Raw genomic sequence first — 17,861 nt, forward strand, 5'->3', positions numbered from 1 at the left:
TTCAGAGTACTTGGGAAACGTAAAAGCCTTAAAACTATCACACCTTACCTGGTAACCACTCAGAAGGGTCTACGGCGCCCTTTATTTCTGAAATAAATCTGAAGATCTGAATTTATGGAGACAGACTTCAGAGTACTTGGGAAACGTAAAAGCCTTAAAACTATCACACCTTACCTGGTAACCACTCAGAAGGGTCTACGGCGCCCTTTATTTCTGAAATAAATCTGAAGATCTGAATTCATAGAGAGAGACTTCAGAGTACTTGGGAGCCGTGAAAGCCTTAAAACCATTAAAGAAACTTACCTGGTGACCACTCAGAAGGGTCTACGGCGCCCTTTATTTCTGAAATAAATCTGAAGATCTGAATTCATGGAGACAGACTTCAGAGTACTTGGGAAACGTAAAAGCCTTAAAACTATCACACCTTACCTGGTAACCACTCAGAAGGGTCTACGGCGCCCTTTATTTCTGAAATAAATCTGAAGATCTGAATTCATAGAGAGAGACTTCAGAGTACTTGGGAGCCGTGAAAGCCTTAAAACCATTAAAGAAACTTACCTGGTGACCACTCAGAAGGGTATACGGCGCCCTTTATTTCTGAAATAAATCTGAAGATCTGAATTCATGGAGACAGACTTCAGAGTACTTGGGAAACGTAAAAGCCTTAAAACTATCACACCTTACCTGGTAACCACTCAGAAGGGTCTACGGCGCCCTTTATTTCTGAAATAAATCTGAAGATCTGAATTCATGGAGACAGACTTCAGAGTACTTGGGAGCCGTGAAAGCCTTAAAACTATCACACCTTACCTGGTAACCACTCAGAAGGGTCTACGGCGCCCTTTATTTCTCAAATAAATCTGAAGATCTAAATTCATAGAGAGAGACTTCAGAGTACTTGGGAGCCGTGAAAGCCTTAAAACTATTAAAGAAACTTACCTGGTGACCACTCAGAAGGGTATACGGCGCCCTTTATTTCTGAAATAAATCTGAAGATCTGAATTCATGGAGACAGACTTCAGAGTACTTGGGAAACGTAAAAGCCTTAAAACTATCACACCTTACCTGGTAACCACTCAGAAGGGTCTACGGCGCCCTTTATTTCTGAAATAAATCTGAAGATCTGAATTTATGGAGACAGACTTCAGAGTACTTGGGAAACGTAAAAGCCTTAAAACTATCACACCTTACCTGGTAACCACTCAGAAGGGTCTACGGCGCCCTTTATTTCTGAAATAAATCTGAAGATCTGAATTCATAGAGAGAGACTTCAGAGTACTTGGGAAACGTAAAAGCCTTAAAACTATCACACCTTACCTGGTAACCACTCAGAAGGGTCTACGGCGCCCTTTATTTCTGAAATAAATCTGAAGATCTGAATTCATAGAGAGAGACTTCAGAGTACTTGGGAGCCGTGAAAGCCTTAAAACCATTAAAAAACTTACCTGGTGACCACTCAGAAGGGTCTACGGCGCCCTTTATTTCTGAAATAAATCTGAAGATCTGAATTCATGGAGACAGACTTCAGAGTACTTGGGAAACGTAAAAGCCTTAAAACTATCACACCTTACCTGGTAACCACTCAGAAGGGTCTACGGCGCCCTTTGTTTCTGAAATAAATCTGAAGATCTGAATTCATAGAGAAAGACTTCAGAGTACTTGGGAGCCGTGAAAGCCTTAAAACTATTAAAGAAACTTACCTGGTGCCCACTCAGAAGGGTCTACGGCGCCCTTTATTTCTGAAATAAATCTGAAGATCTGAATTCATGGAGACAGACTTCAGAGTACTTGGGAAACGTAAAAGCCTTAAAACTATCACACCTTACCTGGTAACCACTCAGAAGGGTCTACGGCGCCCTTTATTTCTGAAATAAATCTGAATATCTGAATTTATGGAGACAGACTTCAGAGTACTTGGGAAACGTAAAAGCCTTAAAACTATCACACCTTACCTGGTAACCACTCAGAAGGATCTACGGCGCCCTTTATTTCTGAAATAAATCTGAAGATCTAAATTCATGGAGACAGACTTCAGAGTACTTGGGAAACGTAAAAGCCTTAAAACTATCACACCTTACCTGGTAACCACTCAGAAGGGTCTACGGCGCCCTTTATTTCTGAAATAAATCTGAAGATCTGAATTAATGGAGACAGACTTCAGAGTACTTGGGAAACGTAAAAGCCTTAAAACTATCACACCTTACCTGGTAACCACTCAGAAGGGTCTACGGCGCCCTTTATTTCTGAAATAAATCTGAAGATCTGAATTCATGGAGACAGACTTCAGAGTACTTGGGAGCCGTGAAAGCCTTAAAACTATCACACCTTACCTGGTAACCACTCAGAAGGGTCTACGGCGCCCTTTATTTCTGAAATAAATCTGAAGATCTGAATTCATAGAGAGAGACTTCAGAGTACTTGGGAGCCGTGAAAGCCTTAAAACCATTAAAGAAACTTACCTGGTGACCACTCAGAAGGGTATACGGCGCCCTTTATTTCTGAAATAAATCTGAAGATCTGAATTCATGGAGACAGACTTCAGAGTACTTGGGAAACGTAAAAGCCTTAAAACTATCACACCTTACCTGGTAACCACTCAGAAGGGTCTACGGCGCCCTTTATTTCTGAAATAAATCTGAAGATCTGAATTTATGGAGACAGACTTCAGAGTACTTGGGAAACGTAAAAGCCTTAAAACTATCACACCTTACCTGGTAACCACTCAGAAGGGTCTACGGCGCCCTTTATTTCTGAAATAAATCTGAAGATCTGAATTCATAGAGAGAGACTTCAGAGTACTTGGGAGCCGTGAAAGCCTTAAAACCATTAAAGAAACTTACCTGGTGACCACTCAGAAGGGTATACGGCGCCCTTTATTTCTGAAATAAATCTGAAGATCTGAATTCATGGAGACAGACTTCAGAGTACTTGGGAAACGTAAAAGCCTTAAAACTATCACACCTTACCTGGTAACCACTCAGAAGGGTCTACGGCGCCCTTTATTTCTGAAATAAATCTGAAGATCTGAATTTATGGAGACAGACTTCAGAGTACTTGGGAAACGTAAAAGCCTTAAAACTATCACACCTTACCTGGTAACCACTCAGAAGGGTCTACGGCGCCCTTTATTTCTGAAATAAATCTGAAGATCTGAATTCATAGAGAGAGACTTCAGAGTACTTGGGAAACGTAAAAGCCTTAAAACTATCACACCTTACCTGGTAACCACTCAGAAGGGTCTACGGCGCCCTTTATTTCTGAAATAAATCTGAAGATCTGAATTCATGGAGACAGACTTCAGAGTACTTGGGAAACGTAAAAGCCTTAAAACTATCACACCTTACCTGGTAACCACTCAGAAGGGTCTACGGCGCCCTTTGTTTCGGAAATAAATCTGAAGATCTGAATTCATAGAGAAAGACTTCAGAGTACTTGGGAGCCGTGAAAGCCTTAAAACCATTAAAGAAACTTACCTGGTAACCACTCAGAAGGGTCTACGGCGCCCTTTATTTCTGAAATAAATCTGAAGATCTGAATTCATGGAGACAGACTTCAGAGTACTTGGGAAACGTAAAAGCCTTAAAACTATCACACCTTACCTGGTAAACACTCAGAAGGGTCTACGGCGCCCTTTATTTCTTTTATTTTCATAAGTGATGAAATAAATTTAAGAATCCAACGAGACAAGGGAAAAAGACAAACGGCAAAAGTGCAAAACGGTCACGATTTCCCGAAAGAGTAAAAAGAGATATCTATCGCAAGACGGTCACGAATTCCCAAAGTAACGGAAAAAGGTTTGCACGGATTTCATGGGGAGGCAAGACATCGACAACGGCAAGTCATAAGGGACGAAGCAAACATCGACGTAGAAATCTCCACGAGAAAGGCAATCACAGAAAAGACGGAAAAAGTCCATACCTAACTATCGAATGTATCGATAGCACTTATCGATAAACCGATCGAGGGAAAGGTCCAGATCTAAAAAGCACGGGGAAAAAAAAAGTAAAAGAGACAATTAACTAGAAAAAAAAGTTAGTTAAGAAAATGTTGGTTAAATTATCTACACTACGAGTGGCGGAGTTGGATATTATTTTACAGACAAATAATATTCATGTAAATGGTAACAAACAAGCCAAGGTTGATGAAATTACGACAATTCTAGGAACGGACCAAAAAAACACCGACGAATACGATTTCAACCAGCAAAATAGTACGATGCAGAGACAAATGGATGAACTGAAACAAATGGTAGCAGATTTATCGCAAGCTGTATCAACGATCAACGTACGAACATAGAATCTGATGACGGAACGACAGGAGCGTGCAAATGTCGAGCAACAATCTATGGGACAACGAATAAGTCCACGGGACTACAACAGTAATACATCGATAAAAGATGTTATAGGAATGCTTCCCGAATTTGACCCAATAAAAGGAGCAGTGAATTCGCAACAATTTTTGGACAAAGTAGAACAGTTACAGATCGTGTATGAGTGGAGAGATGCCACCATATTGTTTGCTGTACAGCACAAACTAAGAGGTGTAGCTAAAGACTGGTTGGATTCACAAAGAGTATATCAGACTTGGAGTCAATTTAAGGATGCTCTACTAAAGGATTTTCCAAGTGTAGTTAATATATCAGATGTTCACAGGCAAATGATGCGCCGCAAGAGAAAGCATAACGAAACGTTAATTGAATACTTCTACTCAATGATGGAGATAGGTCGAAAAGCTAATATAGACGATAAATCCATCAACTCATATATTATCAACGGATTAAATCAGCAAGAGTCAACAAAAGCTTTACTAGCCATGAATTTATGTACATGTGCAGAATTGTTTCGGTCACTGGAGAATATGAATTCTTCATCCGTATGGCAGTCATACCGTACGGCGGAATACGCATCGTCAGATACCGCAAAGACCATGGAGGTTAACAAGGATAATAATGCTAAGGGTCCAAAATGCTTTAATTGTAATAATATTGGACATATCGCAGCCAAGTGTCCGGTTGAATCGAAAAAGCCAAGATGTTCGTTTTGCTCTAAGATAGGACATGAAGGAAAAGATTGCAGACTTAAGCGGTCAACGGTGTCGAAAGTTGATAGCATAAAGGATAAGAAGCGTCCCCCCAATCTTGAAGAAAATACTTATTGAAGGACATGAATATGAGGCGTTTGTAGACACAGGCAGTGACAATACATTCATGCAAAAGTCTCAGGTACCGAAGGACGCAGTTCTACAGGTTATGACCAATTCTTTCAGAGGTTTTGGAGGAGGAATTGTTGAGTCAAAGGAATGCCTGTTGACGGAGATCGTTTGGGATAACAAGCGAATAGATGTATGCATCTACGAAGTTCAAGATAAAGAACTTAATCATGCAGTCCTCTTAGGAAGGGATATTTTGTGTGCAGAGGGTGAGACAAAGGTCGAAACGAAGTCAACTAATTCTCCGACGGAGGTAAAATGCGAGTTTGATATCGGCGCTGAGGTTGACGATCCTCAGCGCAAACAGGTGAGTGATCTATTGAACGCTTATACAGAATGCTTTGCCGAAGATTTTTCAAATATTGGCAGATGCAAATCAACAAAGATGAATATCAAAGTAACAACCACGAATCCAATTGTGGGACGGCGATATCAAGTACCATTTGCAAAAAGAGATGCATTACGAACAGTAGTAGATGAACTCCTGAAGTACAACATAATCCAACGAAGCACATCACCACATGCAGCATCCTCGATTTTGGTGCCCAAACCCAATGGAGAACATCGCTTATGTGTTGCCCTCAACGCAGTCACAGTAAAGCAACACTACCCGATGCCAGTCGTAGAAGAGCAATTGGCAAAGTTAGCAGGAAATCATTTCTTTACAACGCTGGATATGACTTCTGGATATTATCAAATAGAAATGAGCAACGAGAGCAAGATATTTACAGCCTTTATGACAACAGACGGATTATTTGAGTTTAATGTCATGCCTTTTGGTTTGATTAATGCGCCAATGGTATTCCAAAAAGTCATCGCAGATATCATACGAAACATCAAAAATCAAAGAAATATAGTAAGCTATGTTGATGAAGTTATTATTTCATCAAAAACGATTGACGAAGGAAAAGTTATTCTAAATGAATTTTTAGAAGCGGTAAAATCCGAGGGATTAACTCTACGTCCATCTAAGTGCAAGTTCATGAAAAAAGAAGTCAAATTTCTAGGTCATATTATTACTGGTAAAGGAATTCAACCAGGAAAAGAAAAGACACAATGTATAGCTGAATATCCGCAGCCAACGAATGAAATAGAAATACGGAGATTTTTGGGAATTACTGGATTCCTTCCGTAAATTTGTTCCAAATTATAGCATAATAGCACAAACATTGAGTATGCTTTTGAAAAAAAAACCAAAACTTTATATGAACACCTGATCAAAATGAAGCTTTCAATCGTTTAAAAGAAGCTATTACAACGGAACCAGTCTTAACGCTATATGACCCAACGAAATATCATGAAGTGCATACGGATGCGAGCACCACAGGAATTTCAGCAATACTATTTCAACAGGAAGACGAGGATATCAAGCCGGTATTTTACTTCAGTAGACTTTGTACGGATTCTGAAAGTCGGTATTCAAGCCATGCACTGGAAGTTTTAGCTATAGCCGAATCATTGGAAAGATTCCGGGTATACCTTCTTGGATCTCAATTTTCAGTAATAACGGATTGCAACGCTGTAGCAACATTAAAGAACTCAACCGCTCTTCAGCCGCCTATTGCGCGATGGTGGCTCAGACTCCAAGAATTCGACATCATATGTAAGCACCGACCGGGCTTAGATTTACCACATGTAGATGGAATGAGCAGACAACCAGTACTTAAGGAACAAAGGAGCATTATTGAAACAGATGGCATTTTTAAAGTCATCCCAATAGATGATGACTGTGTGTATACCATGCAAAAGCAAGATCCAAAGCTAAAGCAAATTTTTGAAATATTTCAAATGAAAGATAAAAGTGCTGATTGGAAGCAAATAAAAAACGATTGTCATTTCTAAAAGCAGGTTACTAAGAAAAACAGATAAAGGCGATAAATTAGTAGTTCCTCAAGCAGTTCGTTGGAGAATTACTAAAAGCAACCACGATGATGTAGGTCATTACAGTGCGCAGAAGACAATGGAACGAATTGGTCGTTATTTTTGGTTCCCGAGGATGAGGAAATTTATTAAGTCATATATAGACTCATGTCCCGAATGCTGTATCAATAAAATAAAAGGAAGAAAACCAGATGGAGAAATGCACTTGCAGGACGTAATACCGATGCCATTCTGGACAATAAATATCGATCATATTGGACCATTTCCGGAAAGCAAGAGCGGAAATATTTACATTTTGGTGATAGTATGCGCATTCACTAAGTTCACCATATTAGTCGCAACACGCAACACAAAGACCATCCCAGTTATTAAAGCGCTTTCGCACATGTTTGGTATTTTTGGACAACCATTACGTATCATATCAGATAGAGGTACTTCGTTTACATCAAAGGAATTCAAAGATTTTGTGCAAAACTATGGCATACAACATATTAAAACAGCAGTGCGCACACCACGCGCCAACGGTCAAGCTGAGAGAATGAATAAAACACTACTAAACGCGCTGAAAACAAGTACGGATAAAAACTGGATTGGGATCAACAGTTGTTCAACATACAGTGGAGTATGAATACAAACGTGAATTCAACGACAAAATTTTCTCCGAACGATTTGGTATTTAATTTTAATTCCAAAGATGTATCGTATAACCGAATTATACAAGCAATGACGGAAGACCAGTTTGAAAAAACGCATGTACAACTAAATCGTCATCAAGCGGCAGAAAATATAAAAGCTGAACAGGAAAAATGGAAAAAAAGATTCGACTTGAAGCATGCCAAACCTCAAAAATTTGAAGTAGATGATTTAGTAGTCATTGACTATGTACCGATGGCTACAGGAGACACTCATAAATTAGACCCAGCGTTTAAAGGACCGTACGTCGTAACGAAAGTTTTAGGAAACGATCGCTACATTGTAGAAGACCTACCCGATCGTTCAGTATCTCAACGACGTTACAGTAATGTAATATCGAGCGATCACATGAAACCATGGTGTGTTTTGATTCCGGGCCTAGACATCGAAGAAGAAGGCTACGACTACATAGGAATCAACGAAGAGGAGTCAGGAGAGGCCGGATGTCAAGAATGACAAAGACTATACAGAGAGAGAGAGAGCTTAAAGAGAGTGCATACAGAGAGAGAGCACAGAGCGAGGACGTAGAGGGAGAGTACGGGAGTCTTGTGGGAGAAGCCGCGACGATCGGACGTCTTTGGAAGAACACTATATACATATACATATGTAGAAAGGCTGAGTCCACTGGACCAAAATAAAATATACATACTCTTCACTTCACTTTGCTTTTATGTATGTATCTTAGCTTATCATTTTTATTTAATTATTAACAAAAGAAAAAGAAACCATCTTATTGAACACTTTTAATTTAACGAGACCAACACAACCTCTTCGTCCAGCAACTCAAGCTCTTCTCCCTTTCCGATTGACCATCTATCGATATCTATCCAACTAATATCGTTATCGGCATTCTGATACCATTAGGGGTTCTCACGCAATCCTACATTCGGCCATTCTACAGCCTCATTCGTCCCGAATGATGGATTCCACATCTTCAGGTACTCCGCTACGGTATTGGTCCTATTTGGGCCCTCACCATCCCCAACCTTCTCCACTGAGTATCTACCATGTCTCAACTTCCTAACAATTTTATACGGCCCTAGATAATTCTTCTTAAGCTTCAGCCCTGCTCCAAACTGGGTACGCTTTATAGCAACCATATCGCCCACTTCGTATTCTGTTTCGGACTTTCTGAACTTGTTATATGACTTACGATTTTCTTCCTGTATTTTTGCTATATTATCTTTTGCTAATCTACGAATTTCATCTTTCTCCCGTTGCAACTCTATAAGTAATTCTTCCTCTAACTGGGACTTTAACTCTTTATCATATGTCGTTCTCATTTCAATACCAGTCAAAATTTTAAAAGGCGAGATCTTAGTAACTGTTGTACCCTGCCAACGTTTTTATACCAGGACTTGGGTTCCTCTGCACATAACTTGGTCAATAGCGTTGAAACAGTCCTATTAAGACGCTCGACTTGCCCATTTCCACGGGGTACTCCTGTAGCAATAAGTAAATGCTGAATCTTTTGGGAGTTACAGTATTCTTTAAACTTGTTGGAAGTGAAAGCAGTTCCTCTGTCAGTTATAAAACGTTTCGGGTTCCCGAATACTTCCGATTGTCTCTGCAGACGATCAACAACTTCTTCAGATCCTGTGCTCTTAGTAGGATATAGCCAGACGAACTTGGAGAAAGCATCTACTATGACCAAAACATGGTTATACTGCTTTTTTGTCGATTCCATGGGGCCTATGTGATCTAGGTGAAACGTTGTCAATGGCTCATCACCTTTGTCGATGACATTTAAAAATCCTTCCTTCCTTCCATGCTTCTGTTCGCTCACAATGCACTCCACACACGATTTGATAACCACCTCAACTTTGCTGGCAACGTTTGATATATAATAATCTTTTCCTAGGACATCTATGGTCTTCTTAATTCCAAAATGCCCCTGGCGGTGCGCCATAGTTATGATTTCTCTTTCCATTGCCGACGGTATAACTATAAGTTCTTTAATCGGGTCTTTGTGTAAAATATCGTACTGCAAATAAAAGTCGTCATATGTCCCGTTTTCCAATACCTCTCTGACCGCATTAATCCATTCATCCAAAAGCTGAGCCTGTTGTATCTTGTGTCTCAGAGAATTTTCGAGCAATAAGCAATGAATTCTGCTTAACGCATCCATGTGTTTCATTTTAGTTCCAGGTCGATGTTCGATCTCGAAGTCGAAATCTTGTAGAAATATCGCCCATCGAGCCACTCTTAAAGACACTTCTTTTTTTTAATCGTCATTGCGAATGCATTACAATCTGTAACGATTTTTATCTTCTTCCCAAGCACGTAAACCCTCCACTTTGACAAAGCCTGAATTATGGCGAGTACTTCCAACTCATATGAGTGATACTTCTCCTCTGCTGGTGTAGTCTTACGACTCATGTACTCCACAGGATAAAAATTCTGGTCTTCAGAATTAAATTGTAGTAACATAGCGCCATAACCATACATACTAGCGTTACAGTGAACTTCGGTTATACCCATCGGATCAAACAAACGTAATACTGGCGGATTTGACAAACCTACTTTTAACTGTCTAACGGATGCAAGTGCTTCTTTATTCATCATGAATGGTACATCTTTTTTCATCATATTCGTCAACGGCCTAGTGATTGTTGCAAAGTCTTTCACGAATCGGCGAAAATACGAAGTAAGACCTAAGAACCTTTGTAAGCCCTTTTTGTCTCTTGGGATTGGGTAACTTTTCACAGCCATAGTCTTTTCTCTGGACGGTTTAATAGTCGAATTTTCAATTATGTATCCTAGAAAATTGACTCGCCTTTGTAAAAATTGACATTTTTCCCATTTAATTTTCAGTCCTGAAGTCTCGGCTAGATTTAATACTCTTTTTAGCTTATTTAATCCATCTTCCTCATCACCTGATGGTATGATAATGTCATCCATGTACAAAATAACAATCCCTTCATCGATAAGTGGCCTTAAGACTGCAAATATGTATCTCATGAATACAGCTGGCGAATTGGTTATCCCAAATGGCACGAAATTAAACTCGAACTGGCCGTTTTGAGTAACAAACGATGTAAACTTCCGTGAGCTTTCGTCTACGGGAACGTGGAAGGATCCGTTGCATAAATCGAGGGTTGTAAACACCTTTCCTTTCTGCAGTTTATGCAAAACGTCGTCAATTAATGCTGTCGGAAAATTGTCTTTTATTATTTTCTGATTCAGCTTCCTGTAATCACAGCATAATCTTTTCTTGCCATCTTTTTTTGAAACTAGCACCACAGGAGATGAATACTCGGAAAAGCTTTGACGAACGATTCCAGCCTCCATCCATTCCTTTATCTGCTGATTCACTATCACTTGATCCTGATATGGTAAACGTCTTGGCCTTTGAGAAATTGGAATATCATCTGTTACCACAATCTTCATTTCCACTGGCGAAATAGTAGGCTTTACCGGTTTATATGACTTCAACATTTCTAATATATCTGATTTTATACCTTCGTCTAAATGGCTGAGATCAATTTCCAGTGGAGCGTCTTCATCCAAGGTCATTGTCATAATTCTCTCAAACGTTGTCTGCAACTCAGAAATGTTTGTCTTAGTTTGCACTTCTCGGCTTATTGGCTTTGGTATTTCGTCTTCTTTGTGGAACACGATTCGTTTTCTTCCAATAGTAACATTCAAGTTCTCCAGAACATCATTGCCGATCATTCCTTTATACAATGTGTCTTTATCCCGAACAACATGAAAGTCTATTTCTACAGCGTTGCCATCTAACTCTGTTTTGATATTGAAAAACCCCAGTGTACGAATCTTTTTCCTCCTACGCCAATTACCTCCTTGCATTCACGGTTTAAGTTAACCGGGTTTATTTCCTTATAAGTGCTCTCGCTAATGGTGGAAAGATCACTGCCTGAATCAAACAGAGCAGATAATACTCTATTGCCTATTGGAACGTCCTTAAAAGAACGATTAAACTTAAGTGTCATTTGTTGATAATTTGTATTATCCTTCTTAGTTTCTTTTGTGTTCCTTGCCTCACACTGATTAGCTTTGTGGCCCATCTAATTACATTTAAAACATTTGAAATCGTCTTTACAATTCTTAGCGACGTGATTCTTTCCTCCACATTTAAAGCATTTGAAATCCTCCAAAGTATTCGTCGATTGCAGGTTCTCAAATCGTGGTTTTGTTTTAGACTCTTGGTTGGAAGCATATTTCTCGTACATCGTTAGTTTCTCTCGTAATTCCTTCAAATCTCTCGCTTCGTAAAGAACGCTTTTATTCATTTTAGAGTCAGGGATACCCTCAATGATGTATTCGACAATGCTTTCCTCATCTAAGCTGCCTCTTTTGGCTATACTCTTCATTAGATAAAAGTACTCAACCAGACTCTCGTTGTATTTCTTCTTTCTACTCTCTAATTGCTTGTGAACTTCTTTTGCCGACAATTTAACAGTAAACTCATCCTGTAGCGCGCTCTTAAGTCTACCCCAACTTGTTAGACCCTCTTGACTATTTACGAACAACTTAGCCGCTCCTGTCAACAGCTGTCTACCATAGATAAATTTCTGAAGATCACTCCATTGTACTGTTACAGCAGTACCCTCAAAGTCTGAAAGCCATTCTAATACATCCTTTTTGTTGCTCCCATCAAACTCTGTCAACGAATCACGAATATCTTTTAATGTGAACGCCATTGTCACTTCTCTCTCAACTTCTTCAACTTCGCCTTGAATACTGGTATTAGCTTCTGAATATAAGGATTCCTCGTTCGTGTCTAAATCAAAATATGAAATTAATCTCTCTCTTAATTCAGGTTTGTTGCCTTTTACACTCAAATCCAGCTCTTTTAACTTTTCTTTTAACCCTGCGACGGTCAGTTCGGTGATCTCGTTATACAACATGTGTAAAAATATTGATTACAAAATAATTTAAATTAGTGTTTAAATTAGATGCTAGTTTATATGATTACAAATATTCTAATCTCTTTGTTGAATTTTTCTTTCTTACTTATTTTCCAAAACTCGTAGTTCGTCTTTTCTTATTTCTCTTTCTCTAATTCGAAAATTTTAAATCTTATTTTCCAAAATTTTAAATCTTCTTTTCTTATTTTCAAAATTTTAAATCCTCTTTTCTTATTTTAAAAATTGTAATTCATCTTTTCTCTTATTCAAAACTTTTAGATCAACTTTTCTTTTTTCCAAAATTTTAAATCTTCTTTTCTTATTTTTAAAATTGTAATTCATTGTTCTCTTATTTCACAACTTTTAAATCATCTTTTCTTATTTCAAAAATTGTAATTCGTCTGTTCTCTTATTTCAAAACTTTTAACTATTGTTAGTATTAAAAATAAATGTACTTGCGATGTAGCCCTGGTTATTTTACGTCTATGTTGTCCGTTTCTCGTGATCTTCTTTACGCAGTTGTCTTCTTACGTGTAGTCTTCCTTACGCAGTTGTCTTCTTACGTGTCGTCTTCTTTACGTCTTAGCTTCTTCTCACTCACACACACACAATGTTGGATGGATGATACCTTCTGACTGTGCATGTAGTGGTAAATTGGGTCGTCTCGTCTTGATCTGGTACTCCTCGTATTAGCAGCCACTCTCCGTGTGACTCCTAGTCCGATCTCTGCTCCAGGTTACTTCTTGGCTTGCATTAATGATTGGATAGCGCCGAATCCAAGCAAGTTCAATTTTTCTCCTCGTTTTGTCCCTCTCTGAACAAATTTTTGTCGTCTTTCGCCTTTTGATGCTCTTCGTGTTCGTCTCTGAACAAATTTTCATCTTTGGGAAGTTGTTCGTCTTTCACATATTTTCGTCTTTGTTCTTGCTTTTTCTCATTTTGTTCCTCTCTGAACAAAATTGTCGTCTTTAAAGCGTTACTCATCTTTTCATCTTTGTTGTTATTTCTCATGTGTTCGTCTCTTTTCTTGTCTTTCGGTGGTGAAATTAAAGCACGTATTTTATTTTGTCTCGCTTGCTCTCATGTTTCCTTATGTTGGCGTCACTCTTGCAATTACGCGCGATTTCTTCATAAAGTTTTCTCTCTCACTCGCTCTTTGTTACTATCCCGGACGAGCCCCCAAAATGTAGAAAGGCTGAGTCCACTGGACCAAAATAAAATATACATATGTACTCTTCACACCACTTTGCTTTTATGTATGTATCTTAGCTTATCATTTTTATTTAATTATTAACAAAAGAAAAAGAAACCATCTTATTGAACACTTTTAATTTAACGAGACCAACACAACCTCTTCGTCCAGCAACTCAAGCTCTTCTCCCTTTCCGATTGACCATCTATCGATATCTATCCAACTAATATCGTTATCGGCATTCTGATACCATTAGGGGTTCTCACGCAATCCTACATATATATAATTTGTAGGAGTTCGATCAAATTTAAGCTGTAATAAACGTATCCAATAAATCGGTATCTTGACATAAATGAACTGTTGGCCGGTTGCTTGCCTCCAGTTTTTTTTAAAGTATTTCAAAAGATTCTAAAATTTTGACAACCGAACCTAAACCATATAAATTTATCTCTTCAATTCTGTTTGTATGATTTTTTATATTATTGTTGTCAGTTCAATCGAATAATTTTCAACTGACTTGAGGAGGTAGTTCACCGTATTCCAATCCCAAGGATGATTTCATTCCAGATTTTTTAACGAACTTCACCAGCTTGGTGCTCGCAGTGACCATAGAGCCCAGCTCGGGCACGACATTAATGCCATTAACTTTATTAATGCCGTTTTCAACAGCGTTGTTCAGCAGATGATTGATGCAATTGATTTTCTCGAAATCGGGAAAAGCTTTTATCATATTTGATCCACGATCCAGCCTCATTTCTTTAGTCTGCGAAGCTTATAGAAAATTGCTTCAGCAGACGGCAGAAATTTTTGTTGTTACAGACGGACGCTTAGATAACAACAACAAAACGTCTTTTCGGGGAGATCATTGGCCCATCCCGCAATCTCAAGAAAAGAATTATAACTTGTATTTTATTTCTTTACACATATAATTCTTTCTTGTCAAAAACACAAATTTCTGACGAATTACAAAAGTTGAAAAATATTTTTTTCATCAACTTTATAAAACTGTCAGAATCCACGTAAAGCTGGACCGCTTTATTTTCTTTGGAGCACGCGTTCAAAATATTTCTATTGATGACCGCCAATTTATCGGTTTTCAGACCTGCATTTTGTCGTTCGAGTAAGTCGAAAATATTACTCAAGCAGTTTTGTACCTTTGGCAATACGACTTTTGCTTTTGTCTTTCCATGGAATACTCTTGCTTTTGCTTTAATTTTGGTACCAAGACTTTTTTTTAGATTTTATTCTTGTTTAATTTTTGTTAATTTATTTATTTTTTTTCTCATTTGCTTTACTCCTTCTTTTTTCTTTTTACATAGAAATTTTATTTTCGGTTTTACTTATTTTCAAAACTTTTTTCTGTATTTCTTATAGAAAGATCTCTTCTTTTTTTATAATTTTGTTTTTCATTAAATTTTTAGATCAATGCCCTCTTTTTTTTTTTTTTTTTTGCTTTTCATAATTATTTCACTATCTCTTGCGGTTTTATCATCGTTTTTAACCCTTTTTTTGGGACTGCGTGATTTTTTTGTTGTTCCTTCTTTTCCTGTATTACATATTAACGTTTGCTCTAGCACTAACTGATGAGTGGGCTGCTAACGGAATAGCTTCGTCCCCTTTGGTGAATAACTTCTTAGCTTGCACAGTCCAACATCAATATCTCGGTTTTCTGGATTTGCGAAATTGTTGGTACCAAAATTTGGGCTTTACATATTATAGCGAGTAAAACACGTCTATCTCTGGTGAGCTCTCCATAAAAACTGAGCCGCTCTCATTCTTTTTATTTGAACCTCTCTATTCTTTTCTTTAAAGTGAGACAGCACGCTTCTCGTACTGTACCACTGCATAAAACTTAAAACTAATTTGTAACAAAGAAAAGAGTAAGATATACTTAATTCTAAACATATTGCACTGGGGGAAAGAGTAAGATTGTAGTAGCGCTTGTAACCGTTTGTATTTAGAAAGGAAACGAAAAAAAGAGTAGGAATGATTTTTCTTCTTTATAACTAAAACGATATATAAACGTTTTATCCCTAAAAGTGGGCAATATAAGTTTCACAGAGTAATCTGCGTTCACTGCTTGCACTGCTTGTACTGCTTGTATTATTAGTTAGCGTTATACTAACTTACAGAATGTAGACTAACATTGTATAATTTTGAAAAAATAGGAAATGCGATTTCGAGATTCATTTTTTTTTTTTTGTTTTGGTTCAGAAAATTTTCTTTGAATTTTTTTTTATTTATCCGATTACTTTTTTTGTGGCGCCCCCTAGGCTCCTCTAGAGTTGGGATCAGGGAAGTTTAGGGGTAATCGAGGCGAAGAGAGGGGTCCAAAGAGGACTAAGGGATAGAGATTTAGCCAAGTATGTCGGCCCCCATGGGAATGACTTTTCTTTTCCAAATCATCTTCAACTAGTGCGGTCGCAAAAATTAAAGTCATAGTGAAAACTAATTTTTTTTTCGGAAAAAGTCCGATTGTGAAGTTTGAATGGTGAATTCGAAGCAGTTTTATTCCTTCAGTGATTGATAGTGTTTTATTTCAAAATAAATGTAAGTCCAGCGCTATACAAACGCGCATATCAGTTTGAGTAAATGAAGCAATTTTTATGAAAAATGTTTGTCTTTTAGGCACATGGCAGTCTGATGAAGTAGATTTTCGAGAGGAAGTAATATATCCTTTTTAATCCGGTGCCAAGTCAAATGGTAAACAGTAAAAAAAATGCGCCTTTTAATGTGTGTAGTAAGAAAGTTTTGTTTTATATATAGAGTTGGCACCTAGTTCACAGACTAGATGCAATGGTCTAGGCCGGTCAGCCGACTAGAGAAAGGCTTATGAGGGACAAGCTGTCAAAACGGACCGAAGCCCCTGGAGCAGCAAGTATTGGCCAGAAGAGATCTGAGACGGGCATGAAGAGTAAAACCAAAAATAAAGAGTATAAGATTCTCTAGACTAGAGGAGAGGCTCCCCCCGCCCTTACCTTGCAAGCAAACTCTGATAAGTAAAAGCTTTTCTTTTGTGATAACTATCAACCAGCGGAGCTTTCATATGTGAAGCCGCTTGGCTGGCGTTTCGCTATGGTTATTTTATTTACTGGTGATCGTTGCATAGCCTTCAGCCAAGAAACTAAATATCTTCGCCAGGCCCTAATATTGCAGGGGTTAAACTAATGTTGGGCGAAAATAGTTAAATGCCTTTAATTTTTTTTCTAATACTTTCGCCTTAAAGCTAACTTTTAAATTGTAAAATTCTGAGTCTTTTGTGTACTCCAAAGTCAAGTTAATTTTTTTCTTAAATTTTTTTTTTACTTTATATTTATAATTTCATTTGTAATTTTCTTTTTGGTCATGAGTGAAACTTCGGTGAAAATTTTGGTTCACCCCTTTTTTTGTTTTTTTTGCACGCCACTGGCGAAAGCTTAGCATGATTTAATTCTCTCTTGAATCAACAACATACAATCATGCAAAGTAAGTTAAGTTAAAAATTGGTTTGGCATAGGGATCGCTGAGTATTTTTTTTTACTTTGGATACAGCGATCATGGTAGGGTGGGCGAATTTGTTTTGGGCGTCACTGATATCAGACCCCTTCTTGTTCAGCAGTTGCGCCAGGAAATGCGGTATTTCTTTTCTTTTTCTCATTCTTTTCTCTATTTTTTTTCTTTTGGCCAGTACCAAGCGTTAAACCGAGGATAAATTGTGTCAGTACGCGAACTCATTAATAAAATTCTAACTAGTAGAGCGGGTAGTCTATCCATTTCCCCCATCCCCCATTCCTCACCGACTAATTGAGCCGAAACCAGCGCGTACTACTGATAGATTCTACCAGATTCCAACAGCTCGCAGGTTATATGTTACAAGATATACATAATATTAATACATATTGCTACAATTCGGCCATTCTGACAGTAAGGATCACCTGATCCTAGTCTGCTTTATGACGACCTTTGCTTCTCGTATTATAGTTGTGTGTACTGTTGTCATTCTTAGCGCTTTCCAATTTACTTATTTCTTTGCTTAA

General features: G+C 38.1%; 1 long non-coding RNA gene across 1 annotated transcript; it reads left to right on the top strand.

The window, feature by feature from the left end:
- Nucleotides 1-16,058: 16,058 nt before the first annotated feature.
- LOC137572122 (uncharacterized) lies at nt 16,059-17,188 on the top strand. The gene is made up of 3 exons (XR_011031534.1): nt 16,059-16,395; nt 16,474-16,548; nt 16,612-17,188. It is a non-coding gene; the product is annotated as an uncharacterized lncRNA (long non-coding RNA).
- The last annotated feature ends 673 nt before the right edge of the window (nt 17,189-17,861 follow it).

The sequence above is a fragment of the Drosophila tropicalis genome, unplaced genomic scaffold (assembly GCF_018151085.1).
Source record: "Drosophila tropicalis isolate 14030-0801.00 unplaced genomic scaffold, ASM1815108v1 contig_207, whole genome shotgun sequence".
NCBI classification, from domain to species: domain Eukaryota; kingdom Metazoa; phylum Arthropoda; class Insecta; order Diptera; family Drosophilidae; genus Drosophila; species Drosophila tropicalis.